The 26,136-nt window shown below is 53.8% G+C and overlaps 3 long non-coding RNA genes across 9 annotated transcripts; all 3 read left to right on the top strand.

Moving 5' to 3' along the window:
- Window positions 1–436: 436 nt before the first annotated feature.
- On the top strand, window positions 437–5,587 carry LOC143173729 (uncharacterized). Of its 4 annotated transcripts, none has more exons than XR_012997732.1 (4): window positions 437–490; window positions 984–1,335; window positions 1,426–1,535; window positions 5,018–5,587. It is a non-coding gene; the product is annotated as an uncharacterized LOC143173729 (long non-coding RNA). The 4 variants fall into 4 exon arrangements; XR_012997733.1 differs by lacking the exon at window positions 5,018–5,587 and adding an exon at window positions 3,313–3,333; XR_012997734.1 differs by lacking the exon at window positions 5,018–5,587 and adding an exon at window positions 1,725–1,834.
- An 8,149-nt stretch (window positions 5,588–13,736) lies between these two features.
- LOC143173728 (uncharacterized) lies at window positions 13,737–16,461 on the top strand. Its single transcript, XR_012997731.1, has 2 exons — window positions 13,737–13,834; window positions 16,248–16,461. It is a non-coding gene; the product is annotated as an uncharacterized LOC143173728 (long non-coding RNA).
- Window positions 16,462–18,732: 2,271 nt separating this feature from the next.
- On the top strand, window positions 18,733–23,883 carry LOC143173740 (uncharacterized). Of its 4 annotated transcripts, none has more exons than XR_012997757.1 (4): window positions 18,733–18,786; window positions 19,280–19,631; window positions 19,722–19,831; window positions 23,314–23,883. It is a non-coding gene; the product is annotated as an uncharacterized LOC143173740 (long non-coding RNA). The 4 variants fall into 4 exon arrangements; XR_012997759.1 differs by lacking the exon at window positions 23,314–23,883 and adding an exon at window positions 21,609–21,629; XR_012997758.1 differs by lacking the exon at window positions 23,314–23,883 and adding an exon at window positions 20,021–20,130.
- The last annotated feature ends 2,253 nt before the right edge of the window (window positions 23,884–26,136 follow it).

Below are 26,136 nucleotides of genomic sequence, written 5' to 3' on the forward strand. Positions count from 1 at the left end.
TGTTGCCGCCCGACAACCAAGGAGCGGTACTGCGGGTAGGCGCTGCGCATGGGCGGCGGCGCCACCGCGCTCCACGTTGCCGTCCGCCGGTAACGGCGATGCGACGCTGCGGTGCTCGCGAGGCGATGCCGCCGCGCTCGTTGCTGCCTCCCGGTAAGGAAACGCCGCTGCCGCCCCACGTGCGCAGCGTCGGCGGCCGCTCGGCGCGCAAAGCGCGGGACCGCGGCGCCGGTGCCGGCCCCGGGCACGCGCCGCCCGGCGGGTTCTCCCTGCTGCTGCCGCCTGGTGGCCGCAGCCCGGTACTGCAGCGCCGCCACTGCCCAGGTACGCAGCAGCGCCGCCGCCGCCTTCCCTGCTGCCCCTGGTGGCCGAAATGCGGTACTGCAGCCCGGCGATCGCACGCCGGCTCTGATCCCTCCGGCGCGCCGTCGGCGTCCTGCGCATGCGCACTGCCCGGCAGCAGCATGGCGGCGCGCTGGCAACCGGTGAGGTGAGTGAGCCCCTTCGGCGCGTGTCTCTTGCCCGATGGCTGCCCGAGGGTGGCGGGACGGGAAGCTTCAAACCGCCTGCTGCGGCAGGCTCCCGATCCACTGCAGGCGAGCCGGGTCAGGTCAGCCCCAGGGACTTACCCGAGAGCTGACAGAAGGGAAGAGGGGAAGGAGGTGGACACCCTCCCAGGCGCAGGGCACCTGCCCAACTCACCAGAGCTCCCTCTGAGCCTCCCCCGGCCCCGCTCGCTCTGTGTAGCTGCCCCCAGCTCCAGCACTTCCCCTGAAGCCTGTCCCATAGCCCCAGGCCGCCCCCAAGCCCTGTAGTGAAGGCCGCAAGCTGGCCCTCGAATGTGCGTGATTCTCCCTTAACGCGGGTGCTGTTACCAGCGCGAGGAAAGAGCGGCATCTCCAGAAGCCCCTGCGGAAGCAGGGGGTCTGGCCAGGGGCCATCTACGGTAATAACGGGTGCTGCTTCTTCTTTCCCTCTCCCAGAGGCCGTGCTGAGGACGCAGTTTTCCATTCCTCCCTTGGGGATGCCGTTGACTGCACCTGCCTCAGGCTTGCGTGGGTTGTCTGCCCGGCCTCGCTTTCCTCGCGGCGTGGGGGCGAAAAGGGACAGGCGGAGCGCTTACTGGCTGTGGACAGGAGCTGCCGCAGCTGAAGCTGGAGAGGCCAGAGAAAGGTTAAGAAGAAGAAACTGAAGGACATCCAGGTGGCAGCTGCCTCCCGCTGCAGGCAAGAGACAGCCTGCCTCTCCGGGTGAGGAAGGATCCTTCTTTGTAGTCCGCAGCAGGTCAGGCTGCCCACATGCACCGCAGGGTCTGTATGCGTCACCAGCAGCATGGTACGGCCGCGTAGTGCGTGAGTGAGCGAGGCTACATGTCTAGGAAGCCTCATCTTGTGAGAGCTGTAAGACACCCATGTATTCTCTTAGGTGGAGGACAGCCAAGCGACCAGAGTTACGGAAGAGGAAGGGAGGAGGGAAGGAGAAAGAAGCGTCCGAACTGGCAAATTCTCCTGGCAGCGCCGAGAGCGAGCGCTGCGGTGAGTCCTGGGCCCTCCCTGCCCCTCCCCTGGCCCCCCCTCTTTCCCACGCTGCTGTGATTTTTATTTCTTTATTTCTTTGTTTCTTTGTTTATTTCTCTTTCTCTCTCTCTTCCTCTGTCCTATTCGCTGTCCATCACTATTTTTTTTCCTCCTCCATCACTTTGTCCTGCTCCCTGTCCTTGTCAGTCTTTCTCTTTGTTCTGCCTCTAGCCTGTCTTTGTTTTCTCCACCTCTGTCCTTTTCCCCGTACCTTTTTCTCTCTGCTCCTCAGTCCTTTTCCCTTGTCTTCTTTTTCTCTTTCTCCCATCCCTCTCTTTTTGTCTGTGACCTTCTGTGCTGTTCCCTTTCCTTTCTTCCTCCAGTTATCTGTTGTCTTACCTGTCCCTCTTTCTCTGCCTCGAATGTTTCTTTCTCCATCTCTGCCCCGCTCCCTGTCCCTTTTCTTTTATTCTGTCCTCCGTTCTCCCCCTAACATTTTTGTCTGTATATCTCCATACCACTGCCTGTCTCGCTATATCCCCCTGCCCAGCTCGCTGCCCCGTTATTCCCCTCTGTCCTGCTCCCTGGCCCTTTTTCTCATCCTGCAGTCCGTCACTGTTTTTTCTTTCTCCGTCTCTTTATCCTGATCTGTCTCCCTCTTCTTTTCCCTCAGTCCCTCTGGCTTGTTCCCTATCTTTTTCTCTCCCTCCCTCCTTCCTTATTCCTCTCATTCAATTTCTCTCCCAATCCATCTGTTCTGCTCCCTGTTCATTATTTTCTCTCTCTTTCCCTCTGTCCTGCTCCCTGATCCTGTTTTTCTTCCGCCATGTCACTGCAGGGCTCCTCATCTCTTTTTTTATTGATTTCTCCATCTCACTGTCCTTTTCCCTGTACCTTTCTTTCTCTGCTCCTCAGTCCTTCTCCCTCATTTTATTTTTCTCTTTCTGTTCCTCTGTCCTGCTCCCCTTTGCTGTATTTTTGTTCTCTGTATTTGCTGCTCCAGTAACGACAGCCGAGTTGTCCCAGGGCAAGGGTGAGTGTACAGGCACTGAGCTCTGGAGCAGACTCACTCCTAGGAATTATACACATTAATGAATAAAACACTTGCTGTCTCCTTTGCACTCATGGCTGCGTTTGTAGTCCTTTGTACTTGGTGAGGGGCTGTCAGAGAGTCCAGTGGAGCAGGTTACATATTGGGTGTAAGGGGCCATGGCTGCAGCTGGAGGAGCCCCAGGTGGGGCCAGTGAGGCTGATGGTGATGGCCCCTCTGTGTAAAAGGGCTGCAGCCCCAGGAGGTGGTCCTGCTGGGCCATGCCTGTCTGAGAATGCTGACGAGCTGCAAGGATGTTTCCAGCTGAGAGGTTCATGGTCAGTTGGAGTCAGGCCCCATCAGGGCACCTCCCAGGGATTTTCTGAGAGCTGGTGGAGAGGAAGGAGGAAGAGGGGCAGGAGATGGCTGCCCACCCCAACCCCGGGTACCTGGAGGCCTTCCCACCCCCTGGAAAGGCGCTGGGTGCCTCCCCAACTCAACAAAGCTCCTCCAGCCCTACTCACCCCGTGCAGCTGCCCCCAGCTCCAGCACCTCCCCTGAAGCCTGTCCTATAGCCACAGACTGCCCCCAAACCCTGTCCTCACAGCAGCACGCTGGCCCTTGAATATGCTTTATTCTCCATAAATGCAGGTGCCATTAGCATCAGTTTGGGGAAAGAGCGGCGTCTCCAGCAGCTCCTGCAGAAGGAGGGGTTCCTACAGTCATCACTCTGCTAACAGTTGCTTGGTTTTTTTCCTCTCCCAGAGGTAGTACTGAGGACTCAGTTGTCAGTTCCTTTCTGGGGATGCTGTTGACTGCAGCCGGCTCAGGTTTGTGTGTGTTGCTTTTGGCCTCATTCTCCTAGTGGCATGGGCGAAAAGGGACAGGCGGAGCACTTACTGGCTGTGGACAGGAACTGCTGTGGCTGAAGCTGGAGAGGCCAGAAAAAGGTAAAGCATAAAATAAAAAGGATCCAGCTGGCAGCTGCCTCCTCCTGCAGATAGGAGACAGCCTGCCTCTCTCCAGGTGAGGAAGGATCCCTTTTAGCATAGTCCTCAGCAGATCCGATCACCAATGTGCACAGCAGGGTCTGTATGCGTAACCAAAAGCACAGTACGGCCATGTAGTGTGTGCACATGTGAGGCTGCATATCTGGGAAGCCTCATATTGTAAGACAGCAATCTATTCTCTTAGGTGGATGACAGTCAAGTGACTGGAGCTACAGAGGAGGAAGAGAGGGGGAGGGAGAGGAAGACATGACCAAACTGTCAAATTCTCCCTGCAGCTCCAAGAGTAGGAGCTGTGGAGAATCCTGGACCCTTGGAGCCGTGTCGTCCCCCTTCTGCATCCCGGTGACTCTCTGCCCCCTCTTCTCTTTCACTGCTGTAATTTTTTTGTTTCCCTGCACCTCTCCCTCTCTCATTCTGCAAGTCCCCCTCTTTCTCTGTTGTTCTACCTCTCAGTTTGCTTTTTCTCTCTGCACTTCTGTCCTGTTCCCTGTCCCTCTTTTTTTTTTTTTTGGTCATTCTCTGTCCTGCAGCCCATCACTATTTTTGTCTTTCTCCATCTATCTGTCTGTCTTCCTATCCCAATTTTTTTTAATTCCTCCCTGCCTGCCCTTTAGCCCTTCACAATTCCCCCCCCCCCCAGCCTCTGGCTCCATGTCCCTATTTTTAAATCCCTCTTTCTCTGCCCTGTATTCTAGATATATGTTGTCTTTCTTAGATTCTCCATTCCAGGTGCCGGTCCCTATGTTTTAATTTCTTCCCTCTCTGTCCCATAGCCCATTTTTGTCTTTATTGTTCTCTCCCTGTCCCTATTCTTTAATTCCTCTGTTTCTCCCCTTCAGCTCATGGAGGTTTTTTGGTATTTCTCAGTTTATCTCTGTCCACCTCACTGTTCCCTTCTTTAATTCCTCCCTCTCTGCCTTGTGGCCTATCACTATTCTTTGTTTTTCTCCATCTCTCTGTCTGGTTCCCTGTCCCTTCCTCCTCTCTGGCCTATAGCTCGTTGCTATTTTTTTCCCCTCTTCCTGTCTCCCCGTGGCTCCCTTTCCCTATTTTTCAATCCCCCCTCTCTGCCCTGTAGCCGGTCGCTGTTGTATTGGGTTTACGTGGCAAGGTTTTGTTAGCTGGGGTGGGGGGGCAGGGGCTGCAGGGGTGGGTTCTGTGAGAAGACACCAGGAGTTACCCCCATGTCAGGCACAGCTGGCTCCAGCTCCAAGATGGATCTGCTGCTGGTCAAAGCTGAGCCCATCAGTAACGCTGGTAGTGCATCTGTGATGGGACATTTAAGAAAGGCTAAAAAGTGCTGTGCAGAAGCTGTGATAGAGAAAATGTGAGTGTGAAACAGCCCTGTAGACACCAAGGTCAGTGAAGAAGGAGGGCGAGGAGGTGCTCCAGGCACCAGAGCAGAGATTCCCCTGCAGCCCGTGGTGAAGACCATGGTGACGCAGGTTGTCCTCCTGCAGCCCATGGAGGTCCACGGTGGAGCAGACATGCACCTGCAGCCTGTGGAGGACCCCATGCCAGAGCAGGTGGATGCGCCTGAAGGAAGCTGTGACCCCCGTGGAGAGCCTGCACTGGAGCAGGCTCCTGTCAGCAGCTGTGGTCCCATGGAGAGGAGCCCACACTGGAGCAGAAAAAGAGCTTGAGGAGGAAGGAGTGGCAGAGACAATGTGTGACTGCAACCCCCGCTCCCTGTCCCCCTGCGCTGCTTGGGGGTAGGATGTAGAGAAGTCAGGAGTGAAGATGAGCCCAGGGTAAAAGAGGGGGGAGGGGGGAAGGTGTGTTTTAGATTTGTTGTTTTTTCTCATTATCCTACTTTGATTTTTGAATGACAGTAAATTAAATTAATTTCCCCAAGTCGAGTCTGTTTTGCCTGTGACAGGAATTGGTGAGTGATCTCTTTGTCCTTATCTCGACCCACAAGCTTTTTTGTTGTATTTTCTCCCCCTGTCTTGTTGAGGAGGGGCAGTGACAGAGCGGCTCGGTGAGCACCTGGCAGCCAGCCAAGGTCAACCCACCACAGTTTCCTTCCATCAGGCTCCCTGTCTCTAATTTTTAATTCTTGCCTATATTTCTTGTACCCTGTTTCTTTTGAAACTTCCTTTCTACCACTCCATCCCTATCTTTTTAATTCTCACATATGTTTCTTGGACCCAGTCACTTGTTACATTTTCTTGCTACCTTTCCCTCTCTCTGTCTCCCTGACCTAATTTTAATTTCTTGCCGGTGTTTCTTGTACCCCGTCACTTTTCAAATTTTCTTCTTACGCTTCCCTCTATGCAGCTCCATGTACCTATCTTTTAATTCTTGTGGAAGATACTTGTATCCTGTCGCTTGCAAAATTTTCTGTCTCCCTCTATCCGTCTCCCTGTCTGTAATTAATTCTTCCCTCTCTGTTCTGTACCCTGTCACTTTTTAGACTTACTTTCTACATCTCCCTCTTTCTATCTCCCTGTTCCTATTTGCTAGTTCTTGCCTACGTTTCTTGTACCCTGTTGCTTTTTGAAATTTTCTTTCTATGTCTACCTCTATCTGGCTCCCTGTTTCTATTTTTTATTTCTTGCCTATGTTTCTTTTCCCCTACCACTTTAGAATTTTTCCCCATCCCTTGTCTTGTCTCTATCTTGTTGTCTTGCTGGTCCCTTCCGCCTCTTTCTCCTGCTCCCTGTCTCTCTTATTTATTCCTCTGTCTCTTTCTCCCTGTGTTTTTCCCGCAATCTCTCTGCTCTCCCCTCTCTACACCGTTGTCCTGCTCCCTGTCCCTTTCTTGTTCACACAGTCCTGCTTTCTGGCTCCCTGTCCCACACCTCTTATCTATGTCGCTCTGTCCTTCCTCCTGTTTTTCTCTTCCCTTGTCTCCCTCTGTCCTGCTGCATTTGGGCACTGAGCCTTGTAGCCAACTTACTGCCAGGATTTATTATGCGCATTAACGAATAAACTTTTCCTGCTTCCCCTGGATGTGTTTGCAGCCCCTGGGTGCAGAGCTTGTGCCTGTGGACTGGTACAGGGGAGGGGGTGATGGCCCCCTGTTCCCAATGGGCTCTAGCTGTGGGCTGGGGCAGCCCAGGTGAGACCCATGAGGTAAGGATGGGGCTGGGCCAAGGGTTTAAAAAGGCTGCAGGTGGGGATGGGCCAGGGCAGCCCCAGGTGCCGCCCATGAGGCTGAGGATGGGGCTGGCCCTGCTGTGTCAAGGGGTCTGTCTGCTGAGGGGGCTGTCTGGGCATGCCTGCTTGCAGGAGTTGGTTGAGGAGTGAAACCAAGGGGCTTCCACAGGCAGCTGCCTCCAGCAGGGAACGGTTGGTCCCTACAGCGAGGAAGGATCCCTCCCAGCCGTTCCCGACAGAGCACACTTCCGGGACATGGCGCTGGGAGCTCAGTGCCTCTGTTGGCTGCAAGTGTAAGCCACCTTGCATCCGGAAAGCCTCGTGGGAGAGGAGCGTCGAGGCACCCGCCTCCTCCTCCTGGGTGGGTGAGGGTCGGGCAGCCGGCACTGCAGAGGAGGCAGAGGCAGAGAGAGAAGCCTCAGGGTGGTATTGGTCTCCTGCTGGTGCCAGGAACTGTGGTGAGTCGTGAGTCCCCTCGCTTGTGTCCCGGCCCATCTCTGCCACGCTTCTCCAGACTTCTGCCTGCCTCCTTGCCTGTCCCTGCCTCCGTCTCCCTTTCGGGCTGTCCGGTTCCCCAAAGCTTTTTGCTCTTCTGCCAGCACTGCCCTGTACACCGTTACCTTCCTCGTTTCCTTCCTCTGCCTCTCTGATTCACGAATTTGTCCAAGTAGTATATTCTTTATTTGCAGCGTGCTGGATGCACGGGGGATCTCTCCACCTATCATGCATGGCCACAACAAAAGTTACATCTCATTTATACAATTGAGTAATGAATATTCTAATAATGCCTATACATATTCATTATCTAACCACGCCTATCCTCGCTCCTCATGCTAATTAGCTGCTAATTAGTTGCGTCTGCGCAGATCTTCCAAATAATTCTGGGCCGGGGTCCTTGCGGTGAAGGCTGGTAGTCTTCCTCATCCCCTTTCACCTAGTTGGCGCCAGGTTTCGCTGATCTTTGAATATATTGCTGACAGCTTGAAGGTCCTTTATGCTTATCAGACCGTCTCATTATCCACCTTACAACAAACTGTTTTTATAGTTCCTGTGTCTTCTATCTTCAGAAGGTCAGGGCTCTTTATCTTTAGAGGGTCAGGACTAATTGGTATGCACAAACATCTGCTCTTTATCAAACACATGACAGAATATAAATGTAACACAAATTATCTACATATACATGACAGAGTAATGATTTACGTAAACACCTGGTTCACAATAATTGTCTAATTATTTGTCTAAATATATTTCTCTTGTCCTCCATCATCTCCCTTTCCGGCTCCCCACCCGCTATCGTTTCATTCTTCCCATGCTGCCTTCTTCCCCATTGCTTGTGAAGATTGCATTTCCAGGTCTCCCTCTACCCGGCCGCCTGTCTCTGCTGTCAGTGTCGTCTTCTGCTCTGCACCCTGTCACTCTTCCCATGTCCTTTCCCTGTGGCTGTCTATCCGGCTCCCTTTACCAATATTTCACTTCTTAGCCCTGTGGCCATTACCCCGTCGCTTTCTAAATTTTCTCCCTCTGTCTCCATTTATCCAGTTCCTCGTCTGTGTTTTTTATTTTTTCCTGCCTGTCCTCTACTTCATCACTTCTTAAATTTTGTTTTCATGTCTTCATTTATTTAGTTTGCTGACCCTGTATTTTATGTTATTTCTCTCTGTTCTTAATCCCTTTGCTTTTTAAATTTTCTTTCTACGTCTCTGTTTTAGTTTGCCGTTGCTACATTTTAGGGTTTTTTAATTTCCTTAATCCCCATCACCTTTAAAATTTTCTGTCTGCTTTCATTCCATTCACTGTCTTTATTTTTTAGTTATTTCTTGTCTTTCCTTAGTGCAGCCCTTTTAAAATTTTCTTTCTATGTCTCTGTTCTAGTTTGCTGTCCCTATTTCATATTTTTTCCTTTATCTCCCTAATGCCTATTGCTTTTTAAATGTTCGTTCTGTGCCTACTTTTATTCCATTTGCTGTTTTCTTAAAATTATTTCTTGTCTTTCCTCAGTGCTGTCGCTTTTTAATTTTTTTTCCTATGACTCTGTTTTAGTTTGCCATCGCTACTTTTAACTTTTTCCTATTTCCTTAATCCTATTTGCTTCTAAAATTTTCTGTCTGCTTTTATTCCATTCACTGTCTTTATTTTTTAATTACTTCTTGTCTTTCCTTAGTGCCCTCGCTTTTTGAATTTTATTTCTACATCTGTGTTTTAGTTCGCTGTCCCTATTTTCAATGTTTTCCATTTATTTCCCTAATCCCTGTTGCTTTTTCATATTTTCTACCTTTATGCCGTTGGCTTTATTTAGTTCTCTCTCTTTTCTTTTAATTTTTTCTCTTCTTTCCTTAGTGCTGTCGCTTTTTAGATTTTCTTTCTACGTCTCTGTTGTAGTTCGCTGTTGCTATCTTTAAATTTTTTCCTTATTTCCTTAATCTTTCTTTCTTTCTTCCTTTATCCTGTTTGCTGTTTTTATTTCTTCATCATTTCTTGTCTTGCCTTAGTGCTCACATTTTAAAATTTTGTTTCCATGGCTGTGTTTTCATTTGCTATCATTATTGTTTAATTGTTTCCTCTCTTAATCCCTTGGCTTTTAAGATGTTGCTTCTCTGTCTTTCTTTATCTAGTTTGCTGTCTTTATTTTTAGTTCTTTCCCGTCCGTCCTGTACCTCATCCCTTTTTATGTTTTCCTTCTATGCCTACTTTTGTCAAGCTCCCTATCTGGATTTTTTTATTTCCTGCCTGTCATGTATCCCATCACTTTAAAAATTTACTTTGTATGTCTCCATTTATTTAGTTTGTTGTCCCTATTCTTTAATTTTTTTTCTTCACTTCTCCTAGTCCTTGTTGCTTTTACAATGTTCTGTGTCTACTTTTACCCCCTTTGATGTCTTAAGTTTTGAATTATTTCTTGTCTTTCCTTAGTGCCACCTTTTTAAATATTTTCTCTTAGTCTCCATTCTAGTTTGCTGTCCCTGTTTTTTAATCTTTTCCTCTCTTATTCCCGTTGCTTTTAAAATTTTTTACATCTATTCTTATTTAGTTTTCTGCCTCTATTTTTTATCTTTTCCTCTCTTAATCGCCATCGCTTTTAAAATTTACTTTCTATGTTTCTGTTTAGTTAGCTGTCCTTATTTTTTAAATTTTTTGCCTTTATTTCCCTAATACCAGTTGCTTTTAATATTGTCTGTGTCTCCGCTTATCCAGTTCACTGTCTGTATTTTAATTTTTTTCTTGTCTGTCCTTTACACCTTTGCTTTTTAAATTTTCTTTCTGTCTGCGTTTTAGTTAGTTGTCCTTCTTTTTAAATTTTTTCCTTTATTTTCTTAATCCTTTTTTAAAATGCCCTCTCTTTGTCTACTTTTATCCCATTCACTGTCTTTATTTTTAATCGTTTCTTGTCTTTCTTTACTGCTGTCACTTTAAAATTTTTTTTCTATGTCTACTTTTATCCAACTCCCTGTTTTTTAATTCTTTCTTGTCTGTTGTGTACCCTGTTCATTTTTAAATTTACTTTATATGTCTCCATTTTAGTTCGCTGTCCCTATTTTTTAATTTTTCCCTTTATTTCCTTAATCTTGTTGGGTTTTATTTTTTTTTCCTACATCTGCTTTTATTTAGTTCCCATCCCTATTTTTTAAATCTTTCTTGTCTGTTGGGTACTCTCTCAATTTTTCAATTTTCCTTCTATGTCTCCGTTTATTTAGTTTGCTGTCCCTGTATTTTAAATTTTTCCTCCTTTGTTGCCTTCGTTTCCCAATTTTTTTCTATGTATACTTTTGTCTAGTTTTCTGTCCCTCTTTTTAAATTTTTTTCTCCTCTACTTTGTGCCCTTTTGCTTTTTAAATTTTCTTTCTACATCTTCTATCCAGCTGTCTATCCCTATTTTGTAGTTCTTTCTTGTCTGTCACATACCGTGTCAGTTTTGATATTTTCTTTGTGTCTCTTATTTTTTTTTCTCTTCTCTCAGTTCATTCCGAGGCTTTAGAGGGTCTCCTCGGCACGGTTTTGTCTCTGGAGTGTAATTTGTACCCCTCTCATTTTGTCAAAACATCTCCTCAGAGCAGTCTTTTTGTCCTCTCCTCCATCTCGCTCGCCTCCAATGGGTCAGCGTCTCCCTTGCGACATCTGTACTCTGTTCAAATCCCCTCCCGAGTACCTTTGTGCCCTCGAGCCCCCTTCTATCTCTCCGGCCACCTCAGCACCCTCTATTTCTGTCACGATGCTTCCTGCGAGCGTCCTTGTGTTCCGTGGCCATCCTTGAGTTCTGCAGCAGCATTTGTATCTTCCTTATTCAGAGACAACTTTTCCTCAGGATTTCATTTTGCCTGAGAGCACTCTTACCTTCCCTCCGCCACGTCGGATGCCTCTGTTCGGTCCTTGGCCTCCTGAGGACATCTGTACTCTGTTCAGATCCCCTCCAGACTTCCTCCTTGTGTCCCTGGGCCTTCTTTGGTCTCTCTGGCCCATTCAGGAGCCCTCTAATGGTGTCACGATGCCTATCGATGCCTTTGACGTTGCCCTTAGCACGCTTTTAGCTTTGTAGGAGACCTCGCACCCCTCTCATTCCCTCAGAAGACTTCTTGAGTCCATATCCGTGAGCCAGCCCAGTTATTTGGTCCTCTCTTCCCTCTAGCCGTGCCTCTAGTCGTTCCCTGGCCTTCTGATGACATGTTTTCTCGGTTCACGTCCCCTCTGGATTTCATCATGTCCCCAGTCCTTTTTGGGTCTCTCTGGCTCCCTCGGGACATTTTTTTCTCCTAGTCACGATGCCTCCCGAGACCCTCCTCATTCTCCACAGCACCTTGTAGCTCTTCATCTCCCTTTCCATCTCTCTTGTTCCATCAGGGCTTGCCATCTTTCTTTGGTACGTAGCGCTCATTTATCTTTCTCTCTGTCATCGAGGGTGTCTCTGTTTGGTTCCTCAGTCGGTCATCTGTAGTTTGCCTAGATGCCCCCCCGAGACTCCAAGGCCCTCGCTGTATCTCCAAGCCTTCTTTTCTTACCCTGACCCCCCCGATTCCTCTGCTCTCTATAACAACGTCATCTGAGTCCTTTCTTATACTCCACAGCACTCTTGTAGGTCCCTTTAGACTTTTTTTGTGTGTGCTTCAGAGCACTGTCTTACTCTTTGCCATTTAGGATGCCTTCGTTCACCCCCCAGCCCCGTGACGACATCTGTACTTTGTTGAAATCCCTGCAGAGTTCCTCACTGTTACCTGTGAGGCTTCTTTGGTCTCTCAGGCCCCCTCAGGACTTCTCCGCTCCCTGTTGCCGAGCTCTCGTGAGACATCCCCTACGCCCCAGAGACCCGCTCTAGCTCGGGAGGGCACTTTGCACCCCTCTTTTCCCCTCAGACCCCTTCCTGAGTCCGCATCTGTTACCCCGGTCGGTCTGTCTGTTCTCTCACCCGTTTGGTGCACCTCTGTTCGGTCCCCTGAGGACATCTGTGCTTTCTTCTATTCCCTTTTGAGCTCATTGCATCCCCGAGACTTCTTTAGTCTCTCCGCCCCCTTCGGGACCTCTCTAATCCCTGTGACGATGCCTCTTGTTCTGTCACAACCTTTTCCGAACCCACCTTGGTGCTCCGCAGCAGTCTGTTTTCTGTCTTATAGTCTGTTTCTGTTTGGTATCTGGTACCCAGAGATGTCTGTTGTCGGCTCGGATGGTCTCTTGAGTTTTTCAGCAGAGGCGATAGCCTCCATCTCTTCTTCTCAACGCAGCTCCTGGGGTGGTTTTTTGTTGCGTTTTGCAATTCACTTTTGTTCTAGCTGCTTAGGTGTTAATTATGCTGCTTCATACAGCTTCTGATACACTTCTTGTATTTCCATGGGCTTTTTGTGTTTTCTGTCCTTTGGGACTCATCCAGTTCTGTTAAGGGAGTCAGTCGGAGAGGCCGTCGAGGCGACTCTGAATCGTCGGTCATTTACAGTAAATAATTTACTTTGCAGCCAGAGATATTTTTGAGAAGGGATTCTTACGGGATCTGGTTCTGCTTTGTCATTCAGTCCTATCCAGAAAGTAGTTCCGGTAGCAGTTAGGTAGCACGTGCGGTCTTGCTAGAAATGAAGTATAACCCCACAGCATTTTGGTTTTTTTGTTTAAATACGAACCTAACGTATGTAATTTTTGATAATGATATTGTTATTGCATTTAACGAGCTACTTTCCCACATAGCTTAGTATGACATCTATCTTACTGTATCTGCGCCCCAGAAAAATTAAGCTAAATTCCCTACCTGGTCACGTTGCTGATGCAATAGATGTCATTTCTAGTAAGGGTTGCCGCCTTTGTTCAGCGCTTTGTAGGCTGTAAACTTAAGATAGATGAGAAAACTCCCTTCCGCTCCTCCGGCCGCCTTTATGTCGTTGGGTGGTTTGTCCCCCCCCCCTTTCCCAGGGGATTGTGGAAAGGGTGGTGGGTGGGTCCCAGCATATATGAGCCACAGCCTCTGGTCAGGGGCCTCATTCTGCTCCTGGGTTTCCATGGGGTCAGCGATCTGCTATTCCTTCAGTCGGTTGCAGCGTTTGAGTGGGTTAAGGTATTTGGGACCTTTTGTCTTTACAGCTTCGTTTATTGGGTAATCTCAGTTGCTGTATGGTACTCTGTCCTGTCTTTTTGAGCTTTCTGGGCTTTTCATATTTTCTGTTTCCTGGTTACAAGTCTTCTTGGTAGGGTTTCTGTAGTTCATTCTTGCAGATAGAGTCTAGTCTTCTTTTTGGTTTCCAGGTCCCTGTAGTGCTCTCTGCTTTTTGCTAGATATCTTCACCAGTGTTTTGCCACAATGAGAGCACCAGAGAGAGGAGCTGAGCGCTGGAGCATCCAGGGACATAGCATCAGACTTCCTTTCACCTTTGCAGGGCTGATCCTGAGGATGTCAAGTACATGGCTCGGTTCTGTATGTATATGTTATGTGGGTGTACTAATCCCTTTTGGAGGGTGTTAGATGGTAAGGATTTGGCTCCGTGTGTTTGGGGAGAAGAGGGGCGGTGGCTCCGTGTGTTTGGGGAGAAGAGGGGCGGTATATTTTGGGGACGCGCGTGGCTGCTCCACCGTGTCGGGGGGGACGCGAGTGTTCCTGTTCTGGTGCGGGGGAAGAGTTGCTGCTCTGTTTTTGGCTTGAGTTGCTGCTGTGTTGGGGGGAGGAGAGCTGGTGTTGTTTTCTTTTGGGGAGAAGGGAGCTCGTCCTGGTATATTTTGGGGACGCGAGTGGCTGCTGCCCCGTGTCGGGGGGGGGGGTCGCGAGTGGCTGCTGCCCCGTGTCGGGGGGGGGGTCGCGAGTGGCTGCTGCCCCGTGTCGGGGGGGGGGACGTGCGTGGGTGCTGCCCCGTGTTTGGGGGGGACGTGCGTGGCTGCTGCCCGGTGTTGGGGGGGGGGACGCGACTGGCTGCTGCCCCGTGTCAGGGGGGACGCGACTGGCTGCTGCACCGTGTCGGGGGGGACACGCAACTGGCTGCTGCCCCGTGTTCGGGGGGGATGCGAGTGGCTGCTGTACCGTGTTGTGAGGGGGGGTCGCGAGTGGCTGCTGCCCCGTGTCGGGGGGGGGGGGGTCGCGAGTGGCTGCTGCCCCGTGTCGGGGGGGGGGACGCGAGTGGCTGCTGCCCCGTGTCGGGGGGGGGGGGGTCGCGAGTGGCTGCTGCCCCGTGTCGGGGAGGGGGGGGCGTGAGTGGCTGCTGCACCGTGTTCGGGGGGTACGCGAGTGGCTGCTGCCCCGTGTCGGGGGGGGGGACGTGCGTGGGTGCTGCCCCGTGTCTGGGGGGGACGTGCGTGGCTGCTGCCCGGTGTTGGGGGGGGGACGCGAGTGGCTGCTGCACCGTGTCAGGGGGGACGCGACTGGCTGCTGCACCGTGTTCGGGGGGGATGCGAGTGGCTGCTGCCCCGTGTCGGGGGGGGGACGCGAGTGGCTGCTGCACCGTGTCGGGGGGGGGACGCGACTGGCTGCTGCCTCGTGTCAGGGGGGACGCGACTGGCTGCTGCCCCGTGTCAGGGGGGACGCGACTGGCTGCTGCCCCGTGTCGGGGGGGGGGGGTCGCGAGTGGCTGCTGCCCCGTGTCGGGGGGGGGGGGTCGCGAGTGGCTGCTGCCCCGTGTTCGGGGGGGATGCGAGTGGCTGCTGTACCGTGTCGGGGGGGGGGGGGCGTGAGTGGCTGCTGCACCGTGTTCGGGGGGGACGCGAGTGGCTGCTGCACCGTGTCGGGGCCGGGACGCGACTGGCTGCTGCCCCGTGTTCGGGGGGGATGCGAGTGGCTGCTGTACCGTGTCGGGGGGGGGGGGCGTGAGTGGCTGCTGCACCGTGTCGGGGGGGGGTCGCGAGTGGCTGCTGCACCGTGTCGGGGGGGGGTCGCGAGTGGCTGCTGCCCCGTGTCGGGGGGGGGACGTGCGTGGGTGCTGCCCCGTGTCTGGGGGGGACGTGCGTGGCTGCTGCCCGGTGTTGGGGGGGGGACGCGACTGGCTGCTGCACCGTGTCGGGGGCGGGACGCGACTGGCTGCTGCCCCGTGTTCGGGGGGGACGCGAGTGGCTGCTGCACCGTGTCGGGGGGGGGACGCGAGCGGCTGCTGCACCGTGTCGGGGGGGGGACGCGAGTGGCTGCTGCCCGGTGTTGGGGGGGGGACGCGAGCAGCTGCTGCCCCGTGTCAGGGGGGTCGCAACTGGCTGCTGCACCGTGTCTGGGGGGGACGCGAGCGGCTGCTGCACCGTGTTGGGGGGGGGACGCGAGTGGCTGCTGCCCCGTGTCAGGGGGGACGCGAGTGGTTGTTGCACCGTGTCTGGGGGGTCGCGAGTGGCTGCTGCCCCGTGTTGGGGGGGTCGCAACTGGCTGCTGCCCCCGTTTTTTCTGTTCTCAGTCGTGATCGTGCTCTGTCTGGTCCCCTGTCCATATTTATCAATTCCTCCCTCTCTGCCCTGTGGCCCGTCTCTTTTCCCCATTTTATTTCTGCCTTTCTCTCTGTCTGGCTCCCTGTCCCTGGTTTTTTAATTCCTCCCTCTCTGCCCTGTCGCCCGTGCGATCTTTTGTTTTTCTCCGTCTGTCTCTGGCCAGCTCTCTGTCCCTATTCGTTAATTCCTCCCTCTCCGCCCTGTAGCCTGTTGCTTTTGTCCTTTCTCCATCTCACTGTCTCTGGCTCTGACCCTATTTTAGAATTTCCCCCCTCTTCTTTCTGTACACATTGCTCTTCCTTTTGCTCTCCAGCTCTCTTTTTTTTTTTTTTTTTTTCCTGGCTCCCTGTCCCTGTTTCTTAATTCTTCCCTCTCTGCCCTGTAGCGTGTAGCTATGTGGTTTGTTTTGTGTTGTTCCCCTTGCCCCTTCCCTTCCCTCCATCCTTTGCTGTCCTGGCTCCCTGCCCCTATGCTTGTTTCCTCCCTCTCTGTCATGCTGCCCATCCCTGTTTTTTTCTGCATCTCCATCCTGCTCCCCACCCTTCTTTATCGGTCTCTGTCCTGCTCCTTCTCCCTCTTTCTGCTGACTCCCTTCCTCTCTCCCTGTTGCTTCTTTCTCCATCTCTGTCAGGCTCCTTGTCCCTATCTTTCTTTGGCTGTCCTGTTCCCTGCCTCACGCTTTCTCACTACACCCCCGCTGTCCAACAGGCTGCCGCTTTTCTTTTCTAGTGGCCTCCGCCTCTGCCCAGCGTTCCATCGCTCCAGGAGCTGACCGACCGACTGTCTGTTCCCCGCCGGACTGACGAGCACGGCTCCAGGAATGACTGCTGAGGTGTCCCAGGGGCAGGGGGAGCATTGGAGGCTCCAAGCCCCGGAGCAGACTTGCTCCCGGGACTTGTTACGTGCATGACTGAATAAACACTCGCCGCCTCCTTTGCCCTCACGGCTGCGTTTGCGCTTCCTTTGCACCGGGCGAGGGGCTGTGATGGAGCCCAGGGGAGGGGGTGACACACGGTGGGGCTCGGGTGATGGCTCCCTGTTCCTGCCGGGCTCCAGCTCTGGGCTTGGGCCAGGGGAGCCCCAGGTGCGGGCAGTGAGGCTGATGGCGACGGCCCCTCCCTGTAAAGGGGCTGTGTTGCCAGAGTAGCTGCAGGCTGTGGGGCTGGTGGTGGGGCTGCTGTGCCCCGGGTGGCCGTGGAGGGGCCGGTGTGAGCCAAGGGAGGAGCGGAGCGGTCGCTGAGCGAGGGGGGCGGCGAGGCCGGCAGGAGGGTCGCGCCGCCTCGGAGCCGGGCGGCAGCGGCCGTCCGGAGCCCCGCTGGGGAACGCGGGGCTGCGCTGGGGGCTGGGCGGGGCTTCCGGGTGCGTCGGCGGGGGGAGAACGGTGTCCCCGCAGGGTGAGGGAGCGGGGACGGCTGCCTCCCGCGGCATGCCGGGAGCTGTAGTCCTGGGGCACGGACTTCCGGTCGGCCATGTTTGTTCCCCGGAGCATGCCGGGAGGTGTAGTCTTCCGTCACTCGGGGACCGGGCGGCCGTGCTGTGTCTGCCGGTGCTTGCCGGGAGGTGTAGTTTTCGCGGACGCGGCTGCCGGGCAGTCGCATGGCTCTCGGGCGCGTGCGGCGCGGCGTAGCCCTTGCTGCCGCCGCGGCTCCCGCGGTGGGGCACGAGGTGTAGTTTTGTTGCTGGTTTCGTGTGGTTTTCTGCGGCCTTCCCGCTGCGCCCGGTCCCCGACAAGCCGTGCGGCCGCGCCTCGCGAGCGCATGCCCCTGCCCTTGCTGCTGCCGCCCAGCGACCAAAATGTGGTACTTCAGCTCCAGCGCCGCGAATGCGCTGTCGCGAGGCCGCCCCGCTCGCAATGCCGCCCGGCGACCGAAACGCAGCACTGCAGCAGGGGCGCCGCTCACGCGGAGTTGAGTGCTACACCGCGTTCGCTCCTGCTGCCCGGCGATCCAAAGCCGGTACTGCAGAACGAGCGCCGCGACGCCCGGCTCGCTGCTGCCGCCGGGCGACAATAATGCGGTACTGCAGGTGGGGAACCGTGCATGCCCGATGGCGCGCGACCCCCCCCCGTGCTCGCTGCTGCCCCCTGATGAGCAACTTGCGGCACTGCAGGTGCGGCGCTGTATATGCGGGGTGGCGCATGCCCTCGTGCTCGCTGCTGCCGCCGGGCGGCCAAAATGCGGTACTGCAGGTGGAACGGCGCGCATGCGCGGTGGGGGTGTCACGCCGCGCTCGCTACTGCCTCCCAGCGACCAAGAATCGGTACTGCAGCTCAGGTGCCGCACATGCGCGGTGGCTCGTTCCCGTGCTCGCTCCTGCCTCCCGGTGACAGGAACGTGGTACTGCAGGTGGAACGGCGCGCATGCGCGGTGGGGGTGCCACGCCGCGCTCTCTACTGCCTCCCAGCGACCACAGGTCGGTACTGCAGCTCGGGTGCCGCGCATGCGCAATGGCTCGTTCCCCCGTGCTCGCTGCTGCCTCCCGGTGACAGGAACGTGGTACTGCAGGTGGAACGCCGCGCATGCTGCCGCCACCTGGTGACCAAAAGTCGGTACTGCAGAACGGGCGCCGCGCATGTGCGCTTGAGCACGCTGCCGCGCTGGCTGCTGCCGCCGGGCAACCGAAGCGCGGTAGTGCAGCCCGGGTGCTACGCATGCGCAGTGGCGCGCGGTGGGTGGGTCGCTAAACTGCGCTCTCGCTGCTGCCGCCCAGAGACCAAGATGCGGGACTGCAGCACGGGTGCCGCACATGGGCGGTGGTGCGCGCCCCCGCTGCGTTCGCTGTTGCCGCCCGACAACCAAGGAGCGGTACTGCGGGTAGGCGCTGCGCATGGGCGGCGGCGCCACCGCGCTCCACGTTGCCGTCCGCCGGTAACGGCGATGCGACGCTGCGGTGCTCGCGAGGCGATGCCGCCGCGCTCGTTGCTGCCTCCCGGTAAGGAAACGCCGCTGCCGCCCCACGTGCGCAGCGTCGGCGGCCGCTCGGCGCGCAAAGCGCGGGACCGCGGCGCCGGTGCCGGCCCCGGGCACGCGCCGCCCGGCGGGTTCTCCCTGCTGCTGCCGCCTGGTGGCCGCAGCCCGGTACTGCAGCGCCGCCACTGCCCAGGTACGCAGCAGCGCCGCCGCCGCCTTCCCTGCTGCCCCTGGTGGCCGAAATGCGGTACTGCAGCCCGGCGATCGCACGCCGGCTCTGATCCCTCCGGCGCGCCGTCGGCGTCCTGCGCATGCGCACTGCCCGGCAGCAGCATGGCGGCGCGCTGGCAACCGGTGAGGTGAGTGAGCCCCTTCGGCGCGTGTCTCTTGCCCGATGGCTGCCCGAGGGTGGCGGGACGGGAAGCTTCAAACCGCCTGCTGCGGCAGGCTCCCGATCCACTGCAGGCGAGCCGGGTCAGGTCAGCCCCAGGGACTTACCCGAGAGCTGACAGAAGGGAAGAGGGGAAGGAGGTGGACACCCTCCCAGGCGCAGGGCACCTGCCCAACTCACCAGAGCTCCCTCTGAGCCTCCCCCGGCCCCGCTCGCTCTGTGTAGCTGCCCCCAGCTCCAGCACTTCCCCTGAAGCCTGTCCCATAGCCCCAGGCCGCCCCCAAGCCCTGTAGTGAAGGCCGCAAGCTGGCCCTCGAATGTGCGTGATTCTCCCTTAACGCGGGTGCTGTTACCAGCGCGAGGAAAGAGCGGCATCTCCAGAAGCCCCTGCGGAAGCAGGGGGTCTGGCCAGGGGCCATCTACGGTAATAACGGGTGCTGCTTCTTCTTTCCCTCTCCCAGAGGCCGTGCTGAGGACGCAGTTTTCCATTCCTCCCTTGGGGATGCCGTTGACTGCACCTGCCTCAGGCTTGCGTGGGTTGTCTGCCCGGCCTCGCTTTCCTCGCGGCGTGGGGGCGAAAAGGGACAGGCGGAGCGCTTACTGGCTGTGGACAGGAGCTGCCGCAGCTGAAGCTGGAGAGGCCAGAGAAAGGTTAAGAAGAAGAAACTGAAGGACATCCAGGTGGCAGCTGCCTCCCGCTGCAGGCAAGAGACAGCCTGCCTCTCCGGGTGAGGAAGGATCCTTCTTTGTAGTCCGCAGCAGGTCAGGCTGCCCACATGCACCGCAGGGTCTGTATGCGTCACCAGCAGCATGGTACGGCCGCGTAGTGCGTGAGTGAGCGAGGCTACATGTCTAGGAAGCCTCATCTTGTGAGAGCTGTAAGACACCCATGTATTCTCTTAGGTGGAGGACAGCCAAGCGACCAGAGTTACGGAAGAGGAAGGGAGGAGGGAAGGAGAAAGAAGCGTCCGAACTGGCAAATTCTCCTGGCAGCGCCGAGAGCGAGCGCTGCGGTGAGTCCTGGGCCCTCCCTGCCCCTCCCCTGGCCCCCCCTCTTTCCCACGCTGCTGTGATTTTTATTTCTTTATTTCTTTGTTTCTTTGTTTATTTCTCTTTCTCTCTCTCTTCCTCTGTCCTATTCGCTGTCCATCACTATTTTTTTTCCTCCTCCATCACTTTGTCCTGCTCCCTGTCCTTGTCAGTCTTTCTCTTTGTTCTGCCTCTAGCCTGTCTTTGTTTTCTCCACCTCTGTCCTTTTCCCCGTACCTTTTTCTCTCTGCTCCTCAGTCCTTTTCCCTTGTCTTCTTTTTCTCTTTCTCCCATCCCTCTCTTTTTGTCTGTGACCTTCTGTGCTGTTCCCTTTCCTTTCTTCCTCCAGTTATCTGTTGTCTTACCTGTCCCTCTTTCTCTGCCTCGAATGTTTCTTTCTCCATCTCTGCCCCGCTCCCTGTCCCTTTTCTTTTATTCTGTCCTCCGTTCTCCCCCTAACATTTTTGTCTGTATATCTCCATACCACTGCCTGTCTCGCTATATCCCCCTGCCCAGCTCGCTGCCCCGTTATTCCCCTCTGTCCTGCTCCCTGGCCCTTTTTCTCATCCTGCAGTCCGTCACTGTTTTTTCTTTCTCCGTCTCTTTATCCTGATCTGTCTCCCTCTTCTTTTCCCTCAGTCCCTCTGGCTTGTTCCCTATCTTTTTCTCTCCCTCCCTCCTTCCTTATTCCTCTCATTCAATTTCTCTCCCAATCCATCTGTTCTGCTCCCTGTTCATTATTTTCTCTCTCTTTCCCTCTGTCCTGCTCCCTGATCCTGTTTTTCTTCCGCCATGTCACTGCAGGGCTCCTCATCTCTTTTTTTATTGATTTCTCCATCTCACTGTCCTTTTCCCTGTACCTTTCTTTCTCTGCTCCTCAGTCCTTCTCCCTCATTTTATTTTTCTCTTTCTGTTCCTCTGTCCTGCTCCCCTTTGCTGTATTTTTGTTCTCTGTATTTGCTGCTCCAGTAACGACAGCCGAGTTGTCCCAGGGCAAGGGTGAGTGTACAGGCACTGAGCTCTGGAGCAGACTCACTCCTAGGAATTATACACATTAATGAATAAAACACTTGCTGTCTCCTTTGCACTCATGGCTGCGTTTGTAGTCCTTTGTACTTGGTGAGGGGCTGTCAGAGAGTCCAGTGGAGCAGGTTACATATTGGGTGTAAGGGGCCATGGCTGCAGCTGGAGGAGCCCCAGGTGGGGCCAGTGAGGCTGATGGTGATGGCCCCTCTGTGTAAAAGGGCTGCAGCCCCAGGAGGTGGTCCTGCTGGGCCATGCCTGTCTGAGAATGCTGACGAGCTGCAAGGATGTTTCCAGCTGAGAGGTTCATGGTCAGTTGGAGTCAGGCCCCATCAGGGCACCTCCCAGGGATTTTCTGAGAGCTGGTGGAGAGGAAGGAGGAAGAGGGGCAGGAGATGGCTGCCCACCCCAACCCCGGGTACCTGGAGGCCTTCCCACCCCCTGGAAAGGCGCTGGGTGCCTCCCCAACTCAACAAAGCTCCTCCAGCCCTACTCACCCCGTGCAGCTGCCCCCAGCTCCAGCACCTCCCCTGAAGCCTGTCCTATAGCCACAGACTGCCCCCAAACCCTGTCCTCACAGCAGCACGCTGGCCCTTGAATATGCTTTATTCTCCATAAATGCAGGTGCCATTAGCATCAGTTTGGGGAAAGAGCGGCGTCTCCAGCAGCTCCTGCAGAAGGAGGGGTTCCTACAGTCATCACTCTGCTAACAGTTGCTTGGTTTTTTTCCTCTCCCAGAGGTAGTACTGAGGACTCAGTTGTCAGTTCCTTTCTGGGGATGCTGTTGACTGCAGCCGGCTCAGGTTTGTGTGTGTTGCTTTTGGCCTCATTCTCCTAGTGGCATGGGCGAAAAGGGACAGGCGGAGCACTTACTGGCTGTGGACAGGAACTGCTGTGGCTGAAGCTGGAGAGGCCAGAAAAAGGTAAAGCATAAAATAAAAAGGATCCAGCTGGCAGCTGCCTCCTCCTGCAGATAGGAGACAGCCTGCCTCTCTCCAGGTGAGGAAGGATCCCTTTTAGCATAGTCCTCAGCAGATCCGATCACCAATGTGCACAGCAGGGTCTGTATGCGTAACCAAAAGCACAGTACGGCCATGTAGTGTGTGCACATGTGAGGCTGCATATCTGGGAAGCCTCATATTGTAAGACAGCAATCTATTCTCTTAGGTGGATGACAGTCAAGTGACTGGAGCTACAGAGGAGGAAGAGAGGGGGAGGGAGAGGAAGACATGACCAAACTGTCAAATTCTCCCTGCAGCTCCAAGAGTAGGAGCTGTGGAGAATCCTGGACCCTTGGAGCCGTGTCGTCCCCCTTCTGCATCCCGGTGACTCTCTGCCCCCTCTTCTCTTTCACTGCTGTAATTTTTTTGTTTCCCTGCACCTCTCCCTCTCTCATTCTGCAAGTCCCCCTCTTTCTCTGTTGTTCTACCTCTCAGTTTGCTTTTTCTCTCTGCACTTCTGTCCTGTTCCCTGTCCCTCTTTTTTTTTTTTTTGGTCATTCTCTGTCCTGCAGCCCATCACTATTTTTGTCTTTCTCCATCTATCTGTCTGTCTTCCTATCCCAATTTTTTTTAATTCCTCCCTGCCTGCCCTTTAGCCCTTCACAATTCCCCCCCCCCCCAGCCTCTGGCTCCATGTCCCTATTTTTAAATCCCTCTTTCTCTGCCCTGTATTCTAGATATATGTTGTCTTTCTTAGATTCTCCATTCCAGGTGCCGGTCCCTATGTTTTAATTTCTTCCCTCTCTGTCCCATAGCCCATTTTTGTCTTTATTGTTCTCTCCCTGTCCCTATTCTTTAATTCCTCTGTTTCTCCCCTTCAGCTCATGGAGGTTTTTTGGTATTTCTCAGTTTATCTCTGTCCACCTCACTGTTCCCTTCTTTAATTCCTCCCTCTCTGCCTTGTGGCCTATCACTATTCTTTGTTTTTCTCCATCTCTCTGTCTGGTTCCCTGTCCCTTCCTCCTCTCTGGCCTATAGCTCGTTGCTATTTTTTTCCCCTCTTCCTGTCTCCCCGTGGCTCCCTTTCCCTATTTTTCAATCCCCCCTCTCTGCCCTGTAGCCGGTCGCTGTTGTATTGGGTTTACGTGGCAAGGTTTTGTTAGCTGGGGTGGGGGGGCAGGGGCTGCAGGGGTGGGTTCTGTGAGAAGACACCAGGAGTTACCCCCATGTCAGGCACAGCTGGCTCCAGCTCCAAGATGGATCTGCTGCTGGTCAAAGCTGAGCCCATCAGTAACGCTGGTAGTGCATCTGTGATGGGACATTTAAGAAAGGCTAAAAAGTGCTGTGCAGAAGCTGTGATAGAGAAAATGTGAGTGTGAAACAGCCCTGTAGACACCAAGGTCAGTGAAGAAGGAGGGCGAGGAGGTGCTCCAGGCACCAGAGCAGAGATTCCCCTGCAGCCCGTGGTGAAGACCATGGTGACGCAGGTTGTCCTCCTGCAGCCCATGGAGGTCCACGGTGGAGCAGACATGCACCTGCAGCCTGTGGAGGACCCCATGCCAGAGCAGGTGGATGCGCCTGAAGGAAGCTGTGACCCCCGTGGAGAGCCTGCACTGGAGCAGGCTCCTGTCAGCAGCTGTGGTCCCATGGAGAGGAGCCCACACTGGAGCAGAAAAAGAGCTTGAGGAGGAAGGAGTGGCAGAGACAATGTGTGACTGCAACCCCCGCTCCCTGTCCCCCTGCGCTGCTTGGGGGTAGGATGTAGAGAAGTCAGGAGTGAAGATGAGCCCAGGGTAAAAGAGGGGGGAGGGGGGAAGGTGTGTTTTAGATTTGTTGTTTTTTCTCATTATCCTACTTTGATTTTTGAATGACAGTAAATTAAATTAATTTCCCCAAGTCGAGTCTGTTTTGCCTGTGACAGGAATTGGTGAGTGATCTCTTTGTCCTTATCTCGACCCACAAGCTTTTTTGTTGTATTTTCTCCCCCTGTCTTGTTGAGGAGGGGCAGTGACAGAGCGGCTCGGTGAGCACCTGGCAGCCAGCCAAGGTCAACCCACCACAGTTTCCTTCCATCAGGCTCCCTGTCTCTAATTTTTAATTCTTGCCTATATTTCTTGTACCCTGTTTCTTTTGAAACTTCCTTTCTACCACTCCATCCCTATCTTTTTAATTCTCACATATGTTTCTTGGACCCAGTCACTTGTTACATTTTCTTGCTACCTTTCCCTCTCTCTGTCTCCCTGACCTAATTTTAATTTCTTGCCGGTGTTTCTTGTACCCCGTCACTTTTCAAATTTTCTTCTTACGCTTCCCTCTATGCAGCTCCATGTACCTATCTTTTAATTCTTGTGGAAGATACTTGTATCCTGTCGCTTGCAAAATTTTCTGTCTCCCTCTATCCGTCTCCCTGTCTGTAATTAATTCTTCCCTCTCTGTTCTGTACCCTGTCACTTTTTAGACTTACTTTCTACATCTCCCTCTTTCTATCTCCCTGTTCCTATTTGCTAGTTCTTGCCTACGTTTCTTGTACCCTGTTGCTTTTTGAAATTTTCTTTCTATGTCTACCTCTATCTGGCTCCCTGTTTCTATTTTTTATTTCTTGCCTATGTTTCTTTTCCCCTACCACTTTAGAATTTTTCCCCATCCCTTGTCTTGTCTCTATCTTGTTGTCTTGCTGGTCCCTTCCGCCTCTTTCTCCTGCTCCCTGTCTCTCTTATTTATTCCTCTGTCTCTTTCTCCCTGTGTTTTTCCCGCAATCTCTCTGCTCTCCCCTCTCTACACCGTTGTCCTGCTCCCTGTCCCTTTCTTGTTCACACAGTCCTGCTTTCTGGCTCCCTGTCCCACACCTCTTATCTATGTCGCTCTGTCCTTCCTCCTGTTTTTCTCTTCCCTTGTCTCCCTCTGTCCTGCTGCATTTGGGCACTGAGCCTTGTAGCCAACTTACTGCCAGGATTTATTATGCGCATTAACGAATAAACTTTTCCTGCTTCCCCTGGATGTGTTTGCAGCCCCTGGGTGCAGAGCTTGTGCCTGTGGACTGGTACAGGGGAGGGGGTGATGGCCCCCTGTTCCCAATGGGCTCTAGCTGTGGGCTGGGGCAGCCCAGGTGAGACCCATGAGGTAAGGATGGGGCTGGGCCAAGGGTTTAAAAAGGCTGCAGGTGGGGATGGGCCAGGGCAGCCCCAGGTGCCGCCCATGAGGCTGAGGATGGGGCTGGCCCTGCTGTGTCAAGGGGTCTGTCTGCTGAGGGGGCTGTCTGGGCATGCCTGCTTGCAGGAGTTGGTTGAGGAGTGAAACCAAGGGGCTTCCACAGGCAGCTGCCTCCAGCAGGGAACGGTTGGTCCCTACAGCGAGGAAGGATCCCTCCCAGCCGTTCCCGACAGAGCACACTTCCGGGACATGGCGCTGGGAGCTCAGTGCCTCTGTTGGCTGCAAGTGTAAGCCACCTTGCATCCGGAAAGCCTCGTGGGAGAGGAGCGTCGAGGCACCCGCCTCCTCCTCCTGGGTGGGTGAGGGTCGGGCAGCCGGCACTGCAGAGGAGGCAGAGGCAGAGAGAGAAGCCTCAGGGTGGTATTGGTCTCCTGCTGGTGCCAGGAACTGTGGTGAGTCGTGAGTCCCCTCGCTTGTGTCCCGGCCCATCTCTGCCACGCTTCTCCAGACTTCTGCCTGCCTCCTTGCCTGTCCCTGCCTCCGTCTCCCTTTCGGGCTGTCCGGTTCCCCAAAGCTTTTTGCTCTTCTGCCAGCACTGCCCTGTACACCGTTACCTTCCTCGTTTCCTTCCTCTGCCTCTCTGATTCACGAATTTGTCCAAGTAGTATATTCTTTATTTGCAGCGTGCTGGATGCACGGGGGATCTCTCCACCTATCATGCATGGCCACAACAAAAGTTACATCTCATTTATACAATTGAGTAATGAATATTCTAATAATGCCTATACATATTCATTATCTAACCACGCCTATCCTCGCTCCTCATGCTAATTAGCTGCTAATTAGTTGCGTCTGCGCAGATCTTCCAAATAATTCTGGGCCGGGGTCCTTGCGGTGAAGGCTGGTAGTCTTCCTCATCCCCTTTCACCTAGTTGGCGCCAGGTTTCGCTGATCTTTGAATATATTGCTGACAGCTTGAAGGTCCTTTATGCTTATCAGACCGTCTCATTATCCACCTTACAACAAACTGTTTTTATAGTTCCTGTGTCTTCTATCTTCAGAAGGTCAGGGCTCTTTATCTTTAGAGGGTCAGGACTAATTGGTATGCACAAACATCTGCTCTTTATCAAACACATGACAGAATATAAATGTAACACAAATTATCTACATATACA

Source organism: Aptenodytes patagonicus, unplaced genomic scaffold (genome assembly GCF_965638725.1).
Source record: "Aptenodytes patagonicus unplaced genomic scaffold, bAptPat1.pri.cur scaffold_195, whole genome shotgun sequence".
In the NCBI taxonomy this organism is placed as follows: Eukaryota; Metazoa; Chordata; class Aves; order Sphenisciformes; family Spheniscidae; genus Aptenodytes; species Aptenodytes patagonicus.